The following is a 16,475-nucleotide window of genomic DNA, read 5'->3' on the forward strand; positions in this document are numbered from 1 at the left end:
ATCCTCGTCACACCCAATGCAAATCTTAGCATCTTTAACTCTGCTACCTCCAGCTCTGTCTCCTGCTTTCTGGTCAGTGCCACCGTCTCCAACCCATATAACATAGCAGGTCTCACTACCGTACTGTAGACCTTCCCTTGGACTTCTTCTTCTTATTCTTCTTTTCTGCTGCTCCCGTTAGGGGTTGCCACAGTGGACCATCTTCTTCCATATCTTTTTGTCATCTCCATCTTGTTCTGTCACACCCATCACCTTTCTCACCACATCCATAAACCTTCTCTTAGGCTTTCCTCTTCCCTGGCAGGTCTATCCTTAACATCTTTCTCCCAATATACTCAGCATCTCTCCTCTGCACATGTCCAAACCAACGCAATCTCACCTCTCTGACTTTGTCTCCCAACCGCCCAACTTGAGCTGACCTTCTAATGTCCTCGTGTCTAATCCTGTCCATCCTCATCACTAATGTCTCTAAATTAGATGAGTGTGTGGGTGTGTGTGTGTGGGCACAACGATGGACTGTCACCCCACTCAGCGTTGCTTCCTGCCTTCATGTGTAATCTAACACTTCACTTCCATTTCCATTTTCCCAGCGAGTGTCACAGTGGCAGGACATCACGCTATTGGGCTAAACTGTCTTCAGCTCCTCTTGCTGGCCCAAAGATTCAAAATGAAAGCTCCAAATGTGCCACCAGCGGGCAATGTGACCTGAGAGATGAGACGTTAACACCTCACTGCACTGAGTCCGGGGCAACTTTTCTGTAAGCCGCCTGTAAAGATACAAAGGTGCAAGGCGTTTTTTAGATGCTGCCACAAAAGACCGCAGCCAGTACATAAAATAATGACTGTTTTGCTTGAGTTGAAGTGAAAGATAATAGAGAGCAGAAGTAAAGACAGGAGACGCGTTATATATGCTTATCATCAGCCCTACAGCACACGAAAAAAAATAAAATAAAAGCTTTCCGAAATAGAACAGACGTCACCTTTACAGGAAATAAACAAGGTAGGTAAGCAGCCAGCACAAACCATAGAGGGTGTCAACAGCGCTAAACAGCGGGTAATTATACCTTACAGATTCTTGTCGACTAAAATACAGAGGAAGTCACTCATCTGGTCACAAAGCAAGCCTCCAGACTCTAGAAGCCATCAGATACTGTATCAGCAGGGCCCACGACGCCACACCTGAAGGCAGCCCTCCATCCGGCGGCCCGAGCGCTGTCTGCATGCGACGGCAGTCTGCCAACAACATGACTTGTAATAGCAGGACAACAGAATGCCAATTCATTCCAGATTCCCAATCACGGGATATTTACCCAGGACAGTGATAAAGAAAGCATTCCGAAATGCTGTCCTGGAGGCTTTCACTGTAAAATGACTTGGAATAAACCAAGGGGTTCGTTTTTTTTTTCTATATATATATAAAATCCAACGTCTGTCTGTCTGCTTTTCATAAGAGGACTACTTAACGGATTCAGAGCGGGTTTTTTTTTTTTATAATTTGTTTGAACATTCCGCTTGATTTACCCATCCATCCATCCATTATCCAATCCGCTATATCCTAACTACAGGGTCACGGGGGTCTGCTGGAGCCAATCCCAGCCAACACAGGGTGCAAGGCAGGAAACAAACCCCGGGCAGGGTGCCAGCCCACCGCAGGGCACACACACACACACACACCAAGCACACACACTAGGGACAATTTAGAATCGCCAGTGCACCTAACATGCATGTCTTTGGACTGTGAGAAGAAACCCACACAGACACAGGGAGAACATGCAAACTCCACGCAGGGAGGACCCGGGAAGCGAACCCATGTCTCCTAACTGTGAGGCAGCAGCGCTATTACTGCACCATTGTGCCGCCCCAGTGTATATATATATATATATATATATATATATATATATATATATATATATATATATATATATATATATATATACATATACATATTTACAGTGCATCAGGAAAGTATTCACAGCACATCACTTTTTCCACATTTTGTTATGTTACAGCCTTATTCCAAAATGGATTAAATTCATTTTTTTCCTCAGAATTCTACACAAAACACCCCATAATGACAACATGAAAAAAGTTTATTTGAGATTTTTGCAAATTTATTAAAAATAAAAAAACTGAGAAAGCACATGTATATAAGTATTCACAGCCTTTGCCATGAAACTCACAATTGAGCTCAGGTGCATCCTGTTTCCCCTGATCATCCTTGAGATGTTTCTGCAGCTTAATTGGAGTCCACCTGTGGTAAATTCAGTTGACTGGACATGATTTGGAAAGGCACACACCTGTCTATATAAGGTCCCACAGTTGACAGTTCATGTCAGAGCACAAACCAAGCATGAAGTCAAAGGAATTGTCTGTAGACCTCAGAGACAGGATTGTCTCGAGGCACAAATCTGGGGAAGGTTACAGAAACATTTCTGCTGCTTTGAAGGTCCCAATGAGCACAGTGGCCTCCATCATCCGTAAGTGGAAGAAGTTCGAAACCACCAGGACTCTTCCTAGAGCTGGCCGGCCATCTAAACAATTGGGGGAGAAGGGCCTTAGTCAGGGAGGTGACCAAGAAACCCGATGGTCACTCTGTCAGAGCTCCAGAGGTCCTCTGTGGAGAGAGGAGAACCTTCCAGAAGGACAACCATCTCTGCAGCAATCCACCAATCAGGCCTGTATGGTAGAGTGGCCAGACGGAAGCCACTCCTTAGTAAAAGGCACATGGCAGCCCGCCTGGAGTTTGCCAAAAGGCACCTGAAGGACTCTCAGACCATGAGAAAGAAAATTCTCTGGTCTGATGAGACAAAGATTGAACTCTTTGGTGTGAATGCCAGGCGTCATGTTTGGAGGAAACAGGCACCGCTCATTACCAGGCCAATACCATCCCTACAGTGAAGCATGGTGGTGGCAGCATCATGCTGTGGGGATGTTTTTCAGCGGCAGGGACTGGGAGACTAGTCAGGATAAAGGGAAAGATGACTGCAGCAATGTACAAAGACATCCTGGATGAAAACCTGCCTCCAGAGCGCTCTTGACCTCAGACTGGGGCGACGGTTCATCTTTCAGCAGGACAACGACCCTAAGCACAGAGCCAAGATATCAAAGGAGTGGCTTCAGGACAACTCTGTGAATGTCCTTGAGTGGCCCAGCCAGAGCCCAGACTTTAATCCGATTGAACATCTCTGGAGAGATCTTAAAATGGCTGTGCACCGACGCTTCCCATCCAAACTGATGGAGCTTGAGAGGTGCTGCAAAGAGGAATGGGCGAAACTGGCCAAGGATAGGTGTGCCAAGCTTGTGGCATCATATTCAAAAAGACTTGAGGCTATAATTGCTGCCAAAGGTGCATCGACAAAGTATTGAGCAAAGGCTGTGAATACTTATGTACATGGGATTTCTCAATTGTTTTATTTCTAATAAATTTGTAAAAACCTCAAGTAAACTTTTTTCACGTTGTCATTATGGGGTGTTGTGTGTAGAATTCTGAGGAAAAAAATGAATTTAATCCATTTTGGAATAAGGCTGTAACATAACAAAATGTGGAAAAAGTGATGTGCTGTGAATACTTTCTGGATGCACTGTATGTATATATATATATATATATATATATATACAGGAGAAGGTTTGGGGGCACAAGGTAGGAAACAAACCCTGGGCAGGGCGACAGCCCACAGCAGTGCTTGATTTATAAATTGATAAATTACGCAATAACATTACAATACGTCCTTCTTTCAGCAGTAACTCAGCCGGTGGAAGATGAGATGGTGTTAATGGTTGTAGATTTTCTACAGGATATTGTAAGCTGATGTTTTCATCTTCTGCACCATCACCACCATCTACTGATACTCATTTAACCGATTTGCTGTGTAACCGATGGACAATTTTCATGTTAATTCGTTTGACTTCATCGTGTCTCGCTGCTAGGATTGCCCGTGTACTCATTTCTTCTGTTGATAACCCTCGTCAATAAGATTTGGACATAATCTTTTATCAGGAACTTAAAGTGAGGAAAACGTAAAAATTTATAAGAGCCGAGAGCACAAGAAGTGTGGCTGACAAAAGCATTCACAGCAATGAGAGGTGAGAGGACTGCGGGCGTGGGCCGTTAACCGGAAATGGTTGAGAGGAGGGCGAGACTTGAAAAACTCTCTTGGCAATAGTCTCGTCTCAAGATTTTCTTTTATAATTAAGAGAAATATTTCTGTTATACGCAAATATTTCTGTTTTTGCTATAGATTTAAATGTTTAAGTCCTTTTTCTTGAGTTCATTAAATTTTGCCCTTTCTCTGTGCAGTTTACTCAAGTCAAGTCAAGTCAAGTTGGGGAGCATGCACTTACGAAACAAGTCGGGTTCCCAGTTGGCAACCCCCCAGGCAGACACGCGGTCCAGTCCCCCCTCTATCTCCCTCAGCCGGGCATCCCCTTGGCCTGGTCCAGCCACTCAGGACCCTTCAAGCCAGATCACCCTCGGGGAGTCGTGCCACATGGCTGCACTGCTGTAACTGACGCTCTCCCTCACAATGCAGGTCATGTGCCTCATTCGGGACTCCATGAGCAACAGAAAGTCAAACCAGTAGGATTCTCTGAAGAGACACAGTACTGAAGGAGTCCAGTCTTCATCTCAGGTCACTGGAGAGTGTCCATGTATAGCAGAACAGGAAGCACCAGGACTCTAAAGACTTGGACCTTCGTCGTTTTGCAGAGATATCGGGAGCGCCACACACCCCTTTCCAGCGACCTCATGACCCCCAATGACCCCCCCATGCTCTCCCAATCCATCTACTGACTTCATAGAAAGAGTCACCAGAGACATGAATGTCACTGCCGAGGTAAGTAAACCTCTCGATGAAGTCAACCCTCCCTCCGCTGACAGACACACTGCTGATGGCCGTGCCCAAGAGGTCATTAAAGGCCTGGCCAGTTTGCTCCCTTCGTTGTATCTTAATAATGATAATTAAAAACGAGCAGAGCAGACACCCAGGCAAACAACACTGAACCATGAAAGGCTGCAACGACTTCAGCGTCAGACCCTCTAATTAGTAACTAAAGGATCAATTAAACAATTAGAACACCTGGAAAAGTAGAATGAAAATCAAAATGAAAATATTGCAACTCTTCAATTCCACCCGGGGGGGTAAACGTTAAAATTATACAAAGTTATTGTCTGTCTGTATACCTGCATTGTTATCACTCTTTAATTTAATATTGTTCTTTATCAGTATGCTGCTGCTGGAGTATGTGAATTTCCCCTTGGGATTAATAAAGTATCTATCTATCTATCTATCTATCTATCTATCTATCTATCTATCTATCTATCTATCTATCTATCTATCTATCTATCTATCTATCTATCTATCTATCCATTTTCCAACCCGCTGAATCCGAACACAGGGTCACGGGGGTCTGCTGGAGCCAATCCCAGCCAACACAGGGCACAAGGCAGGAACCAGTCCTGGGCAGGGTGCCAACCCACCACAGATCTATCTATCTATCTATTGTTAAAAAGAAAAAAAAAATATTCCCATATAACTGCTTAGTACATTTTAATATTTTTTTTTTTACCAAACTTTTCTAATTTCTATATTGTTCCCAAAACACAGAATCTGGGAAATGACAGTCCACTTAATTAGCCCAGGAGTCCAAATAAAACCAGAAGCCATAGGAATAAAAACCCGACACCACAGGGGGTCCCCAGGATTGAGTCTGCCATTATCCTTATCTGGCTGTTTCAGGGCGGCACCTGGGCGGGGCTCGAGGTTCACTCGCATACACATTTACAAGATGATTGGGTAAATTAGAACTAGAAAAGGTGTGTACGCCAGGTTTTACAAATCTGATTTTGGTTTTGGCGTACGCATTATATTTTTTGTTTTTTTTCAAAGTGCACGTATTTCCACAGAGTTGTATAAATGAGGGCGGCACGGTGGCGCAGTGGTAGCGCTGCTGCCTTGCAGTTAGGAGACCTGGGTTCGCTTCCCGGGTCCACCCTGCGTGGAGTTTGCATGTTCTCCCCGTGTCTGCGTGGGTTTCCTCCGGGCGCTCCGGTTTCCTCCCACAGTCCAAAGACATGCAGGTTAGGTGGATTGGTGATTCTAAATTGGCCCTAGTGTGTGCTTGGTGTGTGGGTGTGTTTGTGTATGTCCTGCAGTGGGTTGGCACCCTGCCCGGGATTGGTCCCTGCCTTGTGCCCTGTGTTGGTTGGGATTGGCTCCAGCAGACCCCCGTGACCCTGTGTTCGGATTCAGCGGGTTGGAAAATGGATGGATGGATGTATAAATGAGACCGAGTTGTGAGACGAGAACCCGGAACACCGGATCCACGTGGCAGCAGCACCAAGCATTGCACCGCTTTAAGTGAGGATGAATAATTTTTCTCCAAGTTAAGTACAGGACCTTAAACATCAGGCGCTGGACTTCAGGCCACTATTAGATTATCATCTGTCTTTGACTACTTATTATTTCATTCAGTGTTGGCATCCTTCCAAATACATGCAAATGTGAGCTTTAAAGGTAAATAAATCAAACGTATCGCATTTCTCATTAGTTCGTTCTGTCAGCAATTATCCAAAGCAGCTCGGCAGTTTATCAGAAATGTTAATTAAAATATTAACCACTGTGCCCAATTCAGGTCCCTAAGTAAACGAGGCCCCCTTTACCTCATTAAACGTGAAAACAAGGCTGAATTATCGTTAATAAATCAGCGCTCCTCTCTACTCAGTAACGGCTCACTTGAGTTCCATTCCGCTGCTGTACGGCTACACTGAAGTGCCCACCACTATTAGTTCACGGAGCTCCGGCAGTCCACTTTAATAAAACGGAAGCACTTTTTGTATCTTGATGAGCCACGTCCGCCTGATGAAAGGGACACATGCAGAACTGGGTGACAACTGAGTCTCCCCACCCAGTGTCAAACGACTAGAACTTTATCATGACATGGACGGTGACACTTCTCACGTGCAATGGAAAAACCTGCTAACTGCCGATGTTTTCAAAATGGAGTTATTTTAGTTTTTGGAGTTACTGCTGATGTTATGAAGTAGTGGTGATGGCCAAATATGTCTTCATTCAGGTCATAGCAGGACGGAAGAAGCTGGTAGGCACACAGATGAGAGAAAATCACAATAATTCCACCCACCAATGAGGAAAGACCGCATAACAATGAAAATGTCGGATTACGATCACGTGATTTAAAGGCAGCAACTGCCTGATTTAAATGGCAGGTGTTGTTGATTTGTGAAAAAAAAAAACAAAAAACAATATTGCATACGTGAAGCTCAGGAAAAATTAAGTCTACAGATCGTTAATTATGCGGGCGACATCATTTCCTCAATTTGCCGAAAACTTGAAAGATGTGACTTACTGGGTTTTTACAGAGTTGGTGAGACTGTACTGTAGAACACTGAGTAGAGGAAACGCGGCCAGCAAAGCTGCTCCTTTTTAAATGACTGATGGACCCTGCCATCCCATATTAAGCAGACGTCGCATTACACAACTTCTAGTCGGGAGGGGATGTCAAACGACAGCTGCAGGTCTCATCATCTGAGGATGTCAGATTAGTCAAGTAAATTACGCAATTCCAGCACAGTTTCATATTTCCAGAGTATCACGAGCTTCCCCATTAACGTGCCACCTGAGGCAGACAGCAGAGGTTTCAAAGGTATGGCGAGTTCCACCACAGTCTCGGCCTTTTCATTGTTCTTTTCGTTCTTTATTTCGAATGATACAATTTCTTAGCAATGAACCCCATGAATGTGTGATTTTGCCAATGCAAAAGTATATAAAAGAAGTTAAAAAAATAAAACGTGAAAGTGGAGGATTGCATTTTCCAAATAATTGTTAAGAGTGAACTCTTAGTGTAACACTGATGATTTCGCTGTGTAGGTTTATAATTGATTGAGTTTTTTTAATCAAGGGAGATATACAGCCTCAGAAAAAAAATCGGGAGTGCTCTCCCCTCGACTTTCTCGTATACTCAGATATGGGGATGGATATTTGAGGAGTAAACCGCAAGACAAGGATTACATCCTCTTTAATAAAATCCCTGTGTGCGTCCAGGTGTCCGTGTGTGGGTGTCTTCTGATGAAGTGCGCATGCGCGGGGCACGGTGCAATGTGCGATATTACTGACAGAGAAAGTTACAGGCATTTTACGGAAATACAAACCAGTATTACTGCGAGAGGAAATTAAAAGGTACACAATACAGTGACTCATATTACAGCCGCATACAAGCCAGTATTACTGTCAGAGGAGATTAAAGGCATATTATGGACGCAAACAATTCAGGTAAATTATCAATTTCAGTAAGCGGAAGTGGGTCAAAAGTTGCAGGAGACTATAGTGATGTGTGTGATGTAATACTTGGACACAAAATTTAGTTTACATAAAGCAAAAATGTTCTCCAATATGTACTGCATGTATTACCATTTGAACGTCAAATGGAAAACTGCAATTAACTGGAAAAAACAGGTCATTTTTCAAAAAAATGCAAAGGGACAAAAAATTCTTAGAATGTGGTGCTTTACCATAATATGAAATAAGATTTTTGGGGAAACATTTCAGGTAAAGTACCACTTCCAGTTAGCAGAAATAGCTCAAAAGTTGATAGAAATCTACGTTTTGTACCTAATACTTGTATGCAAAATTTGGTTAACCTAAGTGAAAGCACACTCAAGTTAATGTGTTTACACACACACACACACACACACACACACACACACACACACACACATTGAGTTCCAAAAACGGTATTTTCAGACTCAGGGAGGTGTAAAACGACAACATTCATTAAAAATCATGAAATCAAATTTTTGGACTACAGTAATCCCTCCTCCATCGCGGGGGTTGCGTTCCAGAGCCACCCGCGAAATAGGAAAATCCGCGAAGTAGAAACCATATGTTTATATGGTTATTTTTATATTGTCATGCTTGGGTCACAGATTTGCGCAGAAACACAGGAGGTTGTAGAGAAACAGGAACGTTATTCAAACACTGCAAACAAACATTTGTCTCTTTTTCAAAAGTTTAAACTGTGCTCCATGACAAGACAGAGATGACAGTTCTGTCTCACAATTAAAAGAATGCAAACATATCTTCCTTTTCAAAGGAGTGCAAAGCAAGCAGTCAAAAAAAAAATCAATAGGGCTTTTTGGCTTTTAAGTATGCGAAGCACCGCCGGTACAAAGCTGTTGAAGGCGGCAGCTCACACCCCCTCTGTCAGGAGCAGAGAGAGAGAGAGAGCGAGAGATAGAGAGAGACAGATAAAAAAAATCAATACGTGCCCTTTGAGCTTTTAAGTATGCGAAGCTCCGTGCAGCATGTCCTTCAGGAAGCAGCTGCACACAGCCCCCCTGCTCACACCCCCCTACGTCAGCGCAAGAGAGAGAGAGAGAGAGAGAGAGAGAGAGAGAGAGAGAGAGAAAGTAAGCTGGATAGCTTCTCAGCCATCTGCCAATAGCGTCCCTTGTATGAAATCAACTGGGCAAACCAACTGAGGAAGCATGTACCAGAAATTAAAAGACCTATTGTCCGCAGAAACCCGCGAAACAGCGAAAAATCCGCGATATATATTTAAATATGCTTACATACAAAATCCGCGATGGAGTGAAGCCGCGAAAGGCGAAGCGCGATATAGCGAGGGATCACTGTATTCCAATACTTTGCATACGAGAAAGTAAATCGGACTCAGGGATGTCTAAAACGTCGAGATTCATCAAAATCTCAAGGTCGAATTTTTGGATGATTCCAATATTTTCCCTATACTTCATATAGAAGAAAGTGGTGGAGGTCTAAAACATCGAGATTCATCAAAATCTCGAAAGTGAATTTTTGGACGATTCCAACAGTTTCTCTATGAGAAAGTAAATCGGACTCAGGGTGGTCTAAAGCATTGCGATTCATCAAAATTTCGAAAGTGAATTTTTGGATGATTCCAATAGATTTCCTATGAGAAAGTAAATCAGACTCAGGGATGTCTAAAACATCGAGATTCATCAAAATCTCAAGGTCTAATTTTTGGACGATTCCAATATTTTCACTATACTTTGTGTAGATGAAAGTGATGAAGGTCTAAAACATCGAGATTCATCAAAATCTCGAAAGTGAATTTTTGGATGATTCCAATAGTTTCCCTATACTTCATATAGAAGAAAGTGGTGGAGGTCTAAAACATCGAGATTCATCAAAATCTCGAAAGTGAATTTTTGGATGATTCCAATAGTTTCCCTATGAGAAAGTAAATCGGACTCAGGGAGGTCTAAAACATCAAGATTCATCAAAATCTCGAGGTCGAATTTTTGGACAATTCCAACACTTCATATGCGAGAAAGTTAAAAAAAGTAAAAGAAGCTTTAAGCTACCAAATAAGATGGGACAACAAGCAAAATGTGTGGGCATGGGCCTACCCGGGCCCTGTATTGGAGCCACACCTGTCTCCCACCATTGACAAGTGGCCAATTCTTATTTTATCAGAAATTTTAATTCTTATCTTATCAGGAATTTCAATTCTTATCTTATTTATCATTATATTATTTATTATTTATATTGGCATGAGTAACCAAAGAGTTTCGTTTTCATTTTTCCATTCACCTTGTTTTGTGTTTATGTATGTAAATGTAAGGTCTGATACTTCACTGTCATTGCTTATTATATTGGCTGTGACGTGGTATTCAATTCAGTGAAAAAACGGTATATTAAGTATGAACTGAACTCAAGTGACTAAACAGAGATGCAGAGGACAAGACAGCTCGTGTGACATTTCATTTGAGTGGAGCTGGTGGCACTCCTAACCGAGCTATTGAACAATGGAGTTTTTCAAATGGGATTTTGCCAGTGTATTACCCAACACTCTTTTAGGGTACACCACTGACACACTCACTTAAATGCTGGGTTCCACTAGACAAAATTTCCATCCATTTATTTCCTGAACCCTCTTATCCAGTTCTGAGTTACAAGGAGATGGTGCTCAACCCAGACAGCACTGTATGCAAAGCAGGAACCAACCCTGGCTGTGGCACCCTTTTGGCACATTCACACCCTCACACTCATTTATAAAATGCCGGCATAGCGTGGTTAATTGAAACTAACCTACATTTCTTTGGGATGTGGTTGGAAAATTGGAGTGGCTGGTGAAAAACTCAAGAAGAGGAAGAGCATGTGCAACTCGACACCCAGAATAACCGGGCCAAGACCCAAAACCTCTGCGTTAGTATATGATGTATGGAAATTTGAACTTGTGGAAATATTTCCATCCATTCGTTCGTTACTAAACCCACTTAGGGATTCATGCAGAGCATATCCTGGCGAGTAGAACAGAAAGTAAAAATTAGGACGATTCTGTCCCAAGTAAGAAGACAATTGACATGTAACCAAATCGGTGGGCTTGCTGAAGTCTAATTTTGATCTTTTTACATACCACCAAAGTGAAAGGGAGGCATGTAATAAAAGTGGAAACTCGCTTCTGCTGTCTTACTTGTGCCACTAAAACACAACGTAACATTTTGAACTCTGCTTAAGCCTATTACTGCTGTGATCAGTAGAATTAATACAACAACACAGCATTCTCAATCAAATTTAAAGTTGTGTAGGACTAGAGGCCAATTGGGTAGCATCGGGTATACGGCAGGAGTCGGCCCTAAATGGGATGCCAGTTTATTGCAGGTCATATTCCATGATCCTCACTTACATGAGGAGAACTAAACCAAAACACACATCTACACAGTGCAAGGGGATCACAGAAATGGTGAGAAGGCGCACATACCACACAGACAGTGACCAGACCGGCATTCAAGTCTTTGGAGTGGGGCACTTGACATATGGAGACAGAGGCTGGCAAACTCCACACTGACAATGACCAGGCTGGTATTTAAGCATTTTGAGATACATTTGACTAATGTGAATATTTTATCTATTGTAGCACCCCCTGTCGGCGCCCATGTAACCCAACAGGACTGCACCAAACTCCAGCTTCCATGGAGCCCCGCGGGAGTCCGAGGCACCGCTGCAACCCAGAGGGGGCTGCCACCTAGCACTCCAGGGGGAGGTAATGATCTGGAAATGCTCCCTTCCCTGGTCCTTCCAGCGTAGAGGCGTCCCGGTTGAGCAAGGGTCATGGCCATACGCCACACTATCTTAACCCTTTAATCCGGTTCAAGGGGAGCCAGAAAATACCATCCCATTGCAGGGTAACCATTCCACCAAAGGTCACCCTCACTCACTCACTTCTGATTGGGATATGGCAGGAAAACACGAGAAAAATTCACACAGACATGGGTCGAGTAACATCACACCAGTCTTAGCATTGTTACACTGGTTACCCGTGTCCTTTAGAATTGACTTTAAAATACTGCAAATGGTGTATAAAGCCTTAAATCATTTTTATCCTTCCAATATCTTGGGAGTGCCTGCCCCCCTACTTTCCAAGTCATAACCTTACATCTTTCAAACAGCTTTCAAACCCCAAAACACGCTACGCCAAAGATTGGTCCATCCCAAGGATCGGGTCCCATGGCACAAACAGAGTAACATAGTTTACGCAGTTGAGTGCCAGGAGGAGTGCCGTGAATTGTACATCGGGGAAACCAAGCAGCCACTGGCTAAGCGCATGTCACAACACAGAAGAGCTTCCTCGTCAGGCCAGGACTCCGCAGTCTATTTACATCTACAGGATAGTGGTCACTCCTTTAAAGATGAAGAGGTGCACATCCTGGACAGGGAGGAGCGCTGGTTTGAGAGAGGAATCAAGGAGGCCATTTACGTGAAAAAGGAACGACCATCTCTGAACAGAGGAGGGGGCCTAAGGGTACATCTGTCGCCATCTTACAATGCTGTGATTGCAGCCATTCCTCAACCCTCTATGAATGGTTCACACGTCTACTAATCAGTGGACAATTTGCATATCACTGATCAACTGGCCCTTTGTCAATGGTGCTAGTCTCTGTGATTAAGCAAAGGTACTGTTTATAAGGTTGGGGAAACCTGCAGTCAATTGAGACTGAGGAAGAGACTTGGATAAGTCTCGAAATATTTCTCCCACTTAAAAACTTTGTCCAGATGAACAGAATCAAATTTCTAGGATTTCCTTACCTGGATTATTGAGCATGCATCGAGAAACCTTACATCTTCTAATAGCGGCCTGTTTATAACTCCAAGAGCCAAGAACTCCAAGATTACATCTTGCCTGAAGAAGGGGCCTGAGTTGCCTCGAAAGCTTGCATATTGTAATCTTTTTAGTTAGCCAATAAAAGGTGTCATTTTGCTTGGCTTTTCTCTAACTCCAAGAGCCAAACTTAAAGAAGTGATGAGGCGGCCTTTAGCCATTACGCCCCAAAAATCTTCAGTACCTTCTCTAGTGCTGCTTTTTGTAGCCTGGAGACCAAAAACTGCCCACAGGACTCCAGATGAGGCCTCACCAGTGTGTTATAAAGCCTCAGAGTCACCTCCTTGGACTTGCACTTCACACATCAGGGCGCTATATAACCTGATATTCTGTTAGCATTAACAAGTCTCTGGATGAGATATTGGGACCGCTTAGCTAGGGGTTGGTGGCAGGACTGGCACTCCAACCACCGTTAAAAAAAAATCTCACACTGTCCCAGTGTGGTGCTGAGGTGTCACCCGCTGCATTTGGGTCCCAATCCAGGTGGTCCGTCGTGAGGTGGGTGCGGCAACGTGCTATCAGCGGCTGTTCCCAACCTCTTAGCTACTTAGCTAAACAAACAAGCTTCATGGACTGAAAGGTCTCCTCTCGACTGTCAAATGTCTAATGAATATTTTAAATGTCAGGTTAATATATTTTTATAATATACTGCAATATATGAAAATGACAAACATCTTGAAATCCAACCATCCCTTTCCTAACCTGCTTATCACAGGGTCATAGGGAAGATGGAGCCTATCCCAGCATGCATTGGGTGCATAGCAGACATATACAACAATATATAAGTATATTAAATAATAGAGTATTATAACTATCATTTCAGTATTTATACAAATATGTTTTAAGAGTTTTCTAACATGTGTCTTAGAGCAGACACACAGACCCCTGGCGGCGTGTGTTTTTCCGTGTTTGTCGTTTTTGTATTCTGTGGCCTACACTTGATGCTCAGCAGATGGCGCTGCTCTTCTTCTTGACGGTAAATCCCAACCCTAGTGGGCATTTTTGGAAGTGTTTTTGAAATTCTTTACTTTATATCTTGGGATCATAAGACAAGGCAACGCCCCCTAGTGGCGAGATGGGTCCAGACCTCTGCAGCTACTCGAGTCAGGATCTTCATTGAAGATCCAATTGGATTGCATGTTTACTCAGCAGCTGACATAATTTGATTCAGATTGCCCTCCCATAACCCTCATCTTAACCATAACGTAACTTTGTAACAGTCGTCGGGAATATGTGTGCGTCACTGTGAATTTGTACCTTTTCCCATTCCTGTTATTAGTGGAATGGCTTAATTTGTAAGGCCGGCCAATTGTACAGGGGGAGGGGAGCACCTGGCTTGGAGGGCCAACAGACTGTATGGGGAGGAGCCAACAGACTGTATGGGGAGGAGCCAACAGACAGTACAGGGAGGTGCCAACAGACTGTATGGGGAGGAGTCAACAGACAGTACAGGGAGGAGCCAACAGACAGTACAAGGAGGAGCCAACAGACTGTATGGGGAGGAGCCAACAGACAGTACAGGGAGGAGCCAACAGACTGTATGGGGAGGTGCCAAAAGATAGTACAAGAAGGAGCCAACAGACTGTATGGGGAGGAGCCAACAGACTGTATGGGGAGGTGCCAACAGACAGTACAGGGAGGAGCCAACAGACTGTATGGGGAGGAGTCAACAGACAGTACAGGGAGGAGCCAACAGACTGTATAGGGAGGTGCCAACAGACAGTACAGGGAGAAGCCAACAGACTGTATGGGGAGGAGCCAAAAGATAGTACAAGAAGGAGCCAACAGACTGTATGGGGAGGAGTCAACAGACAGTACAGGGAGGAGCCAACAGACAGTACAGGGAGGAGCCAACAGTCTGTATGGGGAGGTGCCAACAGACAGTACAGGGAGGAGCCAACAGACTGTATGGGGAGGAGCCAAAAGTATGTAAATGGGTGGATAAAGGAGAGAGAAGAGCAGAGCCAAGACAGAAGTGGACGCCATCACAGGAAAAGGCAAGAGGGAAAGGATTGACACCACATGGAAAGGGTCAGGTGAACCCGGGTCTATTTCAAGACAAATTATTTTTACTTTCTGGTGAAACGTATTCGGGAGAGGACCTGATGGGCCAGCACAATGACCTGTTAATCTGGATGTTTCCCGGAATAGGAGGTATGGTCGGCACCTCATTTCCCACCGCAGACTGAGCTCGACATTCTGTACAGATAATATTTAAAGGACTACGAATAGATTATTGTTTTTTCTTGCTCAAATTTCTGTATTAGTATCTTATGTGTTTAAGTGTTTTGTGCCGTGGTTTGTGTTGGGTGGTAAGCGCTGCAGCACAATATTACCGTATTTCCCCAACGATTAGCCACCCCACATGATAGGCCACCCCAATCTATAAGTCACAGAAAATGCTCATTTATGTTTTAAAACTCTAAGATAAGCCGCCCCATGTTATTAGCTGCAGCATTACTGAATTTACCAATCTGAAGTAAAAGCATCTAATTTGGCACGCCCCTGTAGGCCTTTGCAACTCTATAGTGTCATTATAGTTGAGCAATGAACAATTAAATTGATAAAATTTTGCACTTACTAATATCATGCCACAATGCAAGTCCTACGCTGCAGAATTTAAACTCCAGGTCGTTGCTTTCCCGAAAGAAAACGGCAATCGTTCAGCTGGACGCCACTTTGAAGTAGATGAAAAACAAGTGAGGAACTGGCAGAAAGACGAGGAAGCTTTGCACGCGGTTCTGCCACGTAGGCGTGCAAGGCGTACAAGTAAAGCAAATTGGCCAAACTTGGAGAAGCGACTTAAAGAACGGATTCTCACACAGCGTGAGGACAATCGTTTCAACGATAGCCATCAAAATGAAGGCACGAGGAATGGCGACTGAAATGATAGGCCGCTCCATTTAAGCAAGCCGCACCCAATATGCAGGTTTGAAAAATTAATGCATAAGCCGCAGCCTATCGTTGGGGAAATACGATATGTATATAGGGGTTTTTTGTTACAGTAAGTGTGTGTATCGTCTTCCAATAATAATTTTTTACTTGACCCTGCTTTCACTGGTGTGTCTGTATACTTGGGGTGGTGTAGTTGGAAAGTAGTGGTGGTCACTCGCACCCCAGATTATTTTTTTCATTTTCCTTTGCTGCCACTCTAGGAGGGCAGCACATATTATAATCATGTCGGTTCTAAGTGTGGTACAACTTCACATGACGTGTGACACAAAGCGACAACCTCCTCAATGGAACAGAGTTCTGGAAGTCTGTAGCAAAATCCCAGCAGGGAGGCCCATCAGGACGACAGCTCCCATGCTGCCCTGTGG

General features: G+C 43.8%; 1 protein-coding gene and 1 long non-coding RNA gene across 3 annotated transcripts in view; one reads left to right on the forward strand and one right to left on the reverse strand.

Annotated features, from left to right (window-relative positions):
* Window positions 1-16,475, reverse strand: part of zeb1b (zinc finger E-box binding homeobox 1b) — a 351,810-nt gene that overhangs the window by 239,708 nt on the left and 95,627 nt on the right. The window lies entirely within an intron of this gene.
* Window positions 14,300-15,078, forward strand: LOC127528390 (uncharacterized). The gene is made up of 3 exons (XR_007935274.1): window positions 14,300-14,703; window positions 14,773-14,864; window positions 15,049-15,078. It is a non-coding gene; the product is annotated as an uncharacterized LOC127528390 (long non-coding RNA).

This window comes from Erpetoichthys calabaricus, chromosome 6, assembly GCF_900747795.2.
Source record: "Erpetoichthys calabaricus chromosome 6, fErpCal1.3, whole genome shotgun sequence".
In the NCBI taxonomy this organism is placed as follows: domain Eukaryota; kingdom Metazoa; phylum Chordata; class Cladistia; order Polypteriformes; family Polypteridae; genus Erpetoichthys; species Erpetoichthys calabaricus.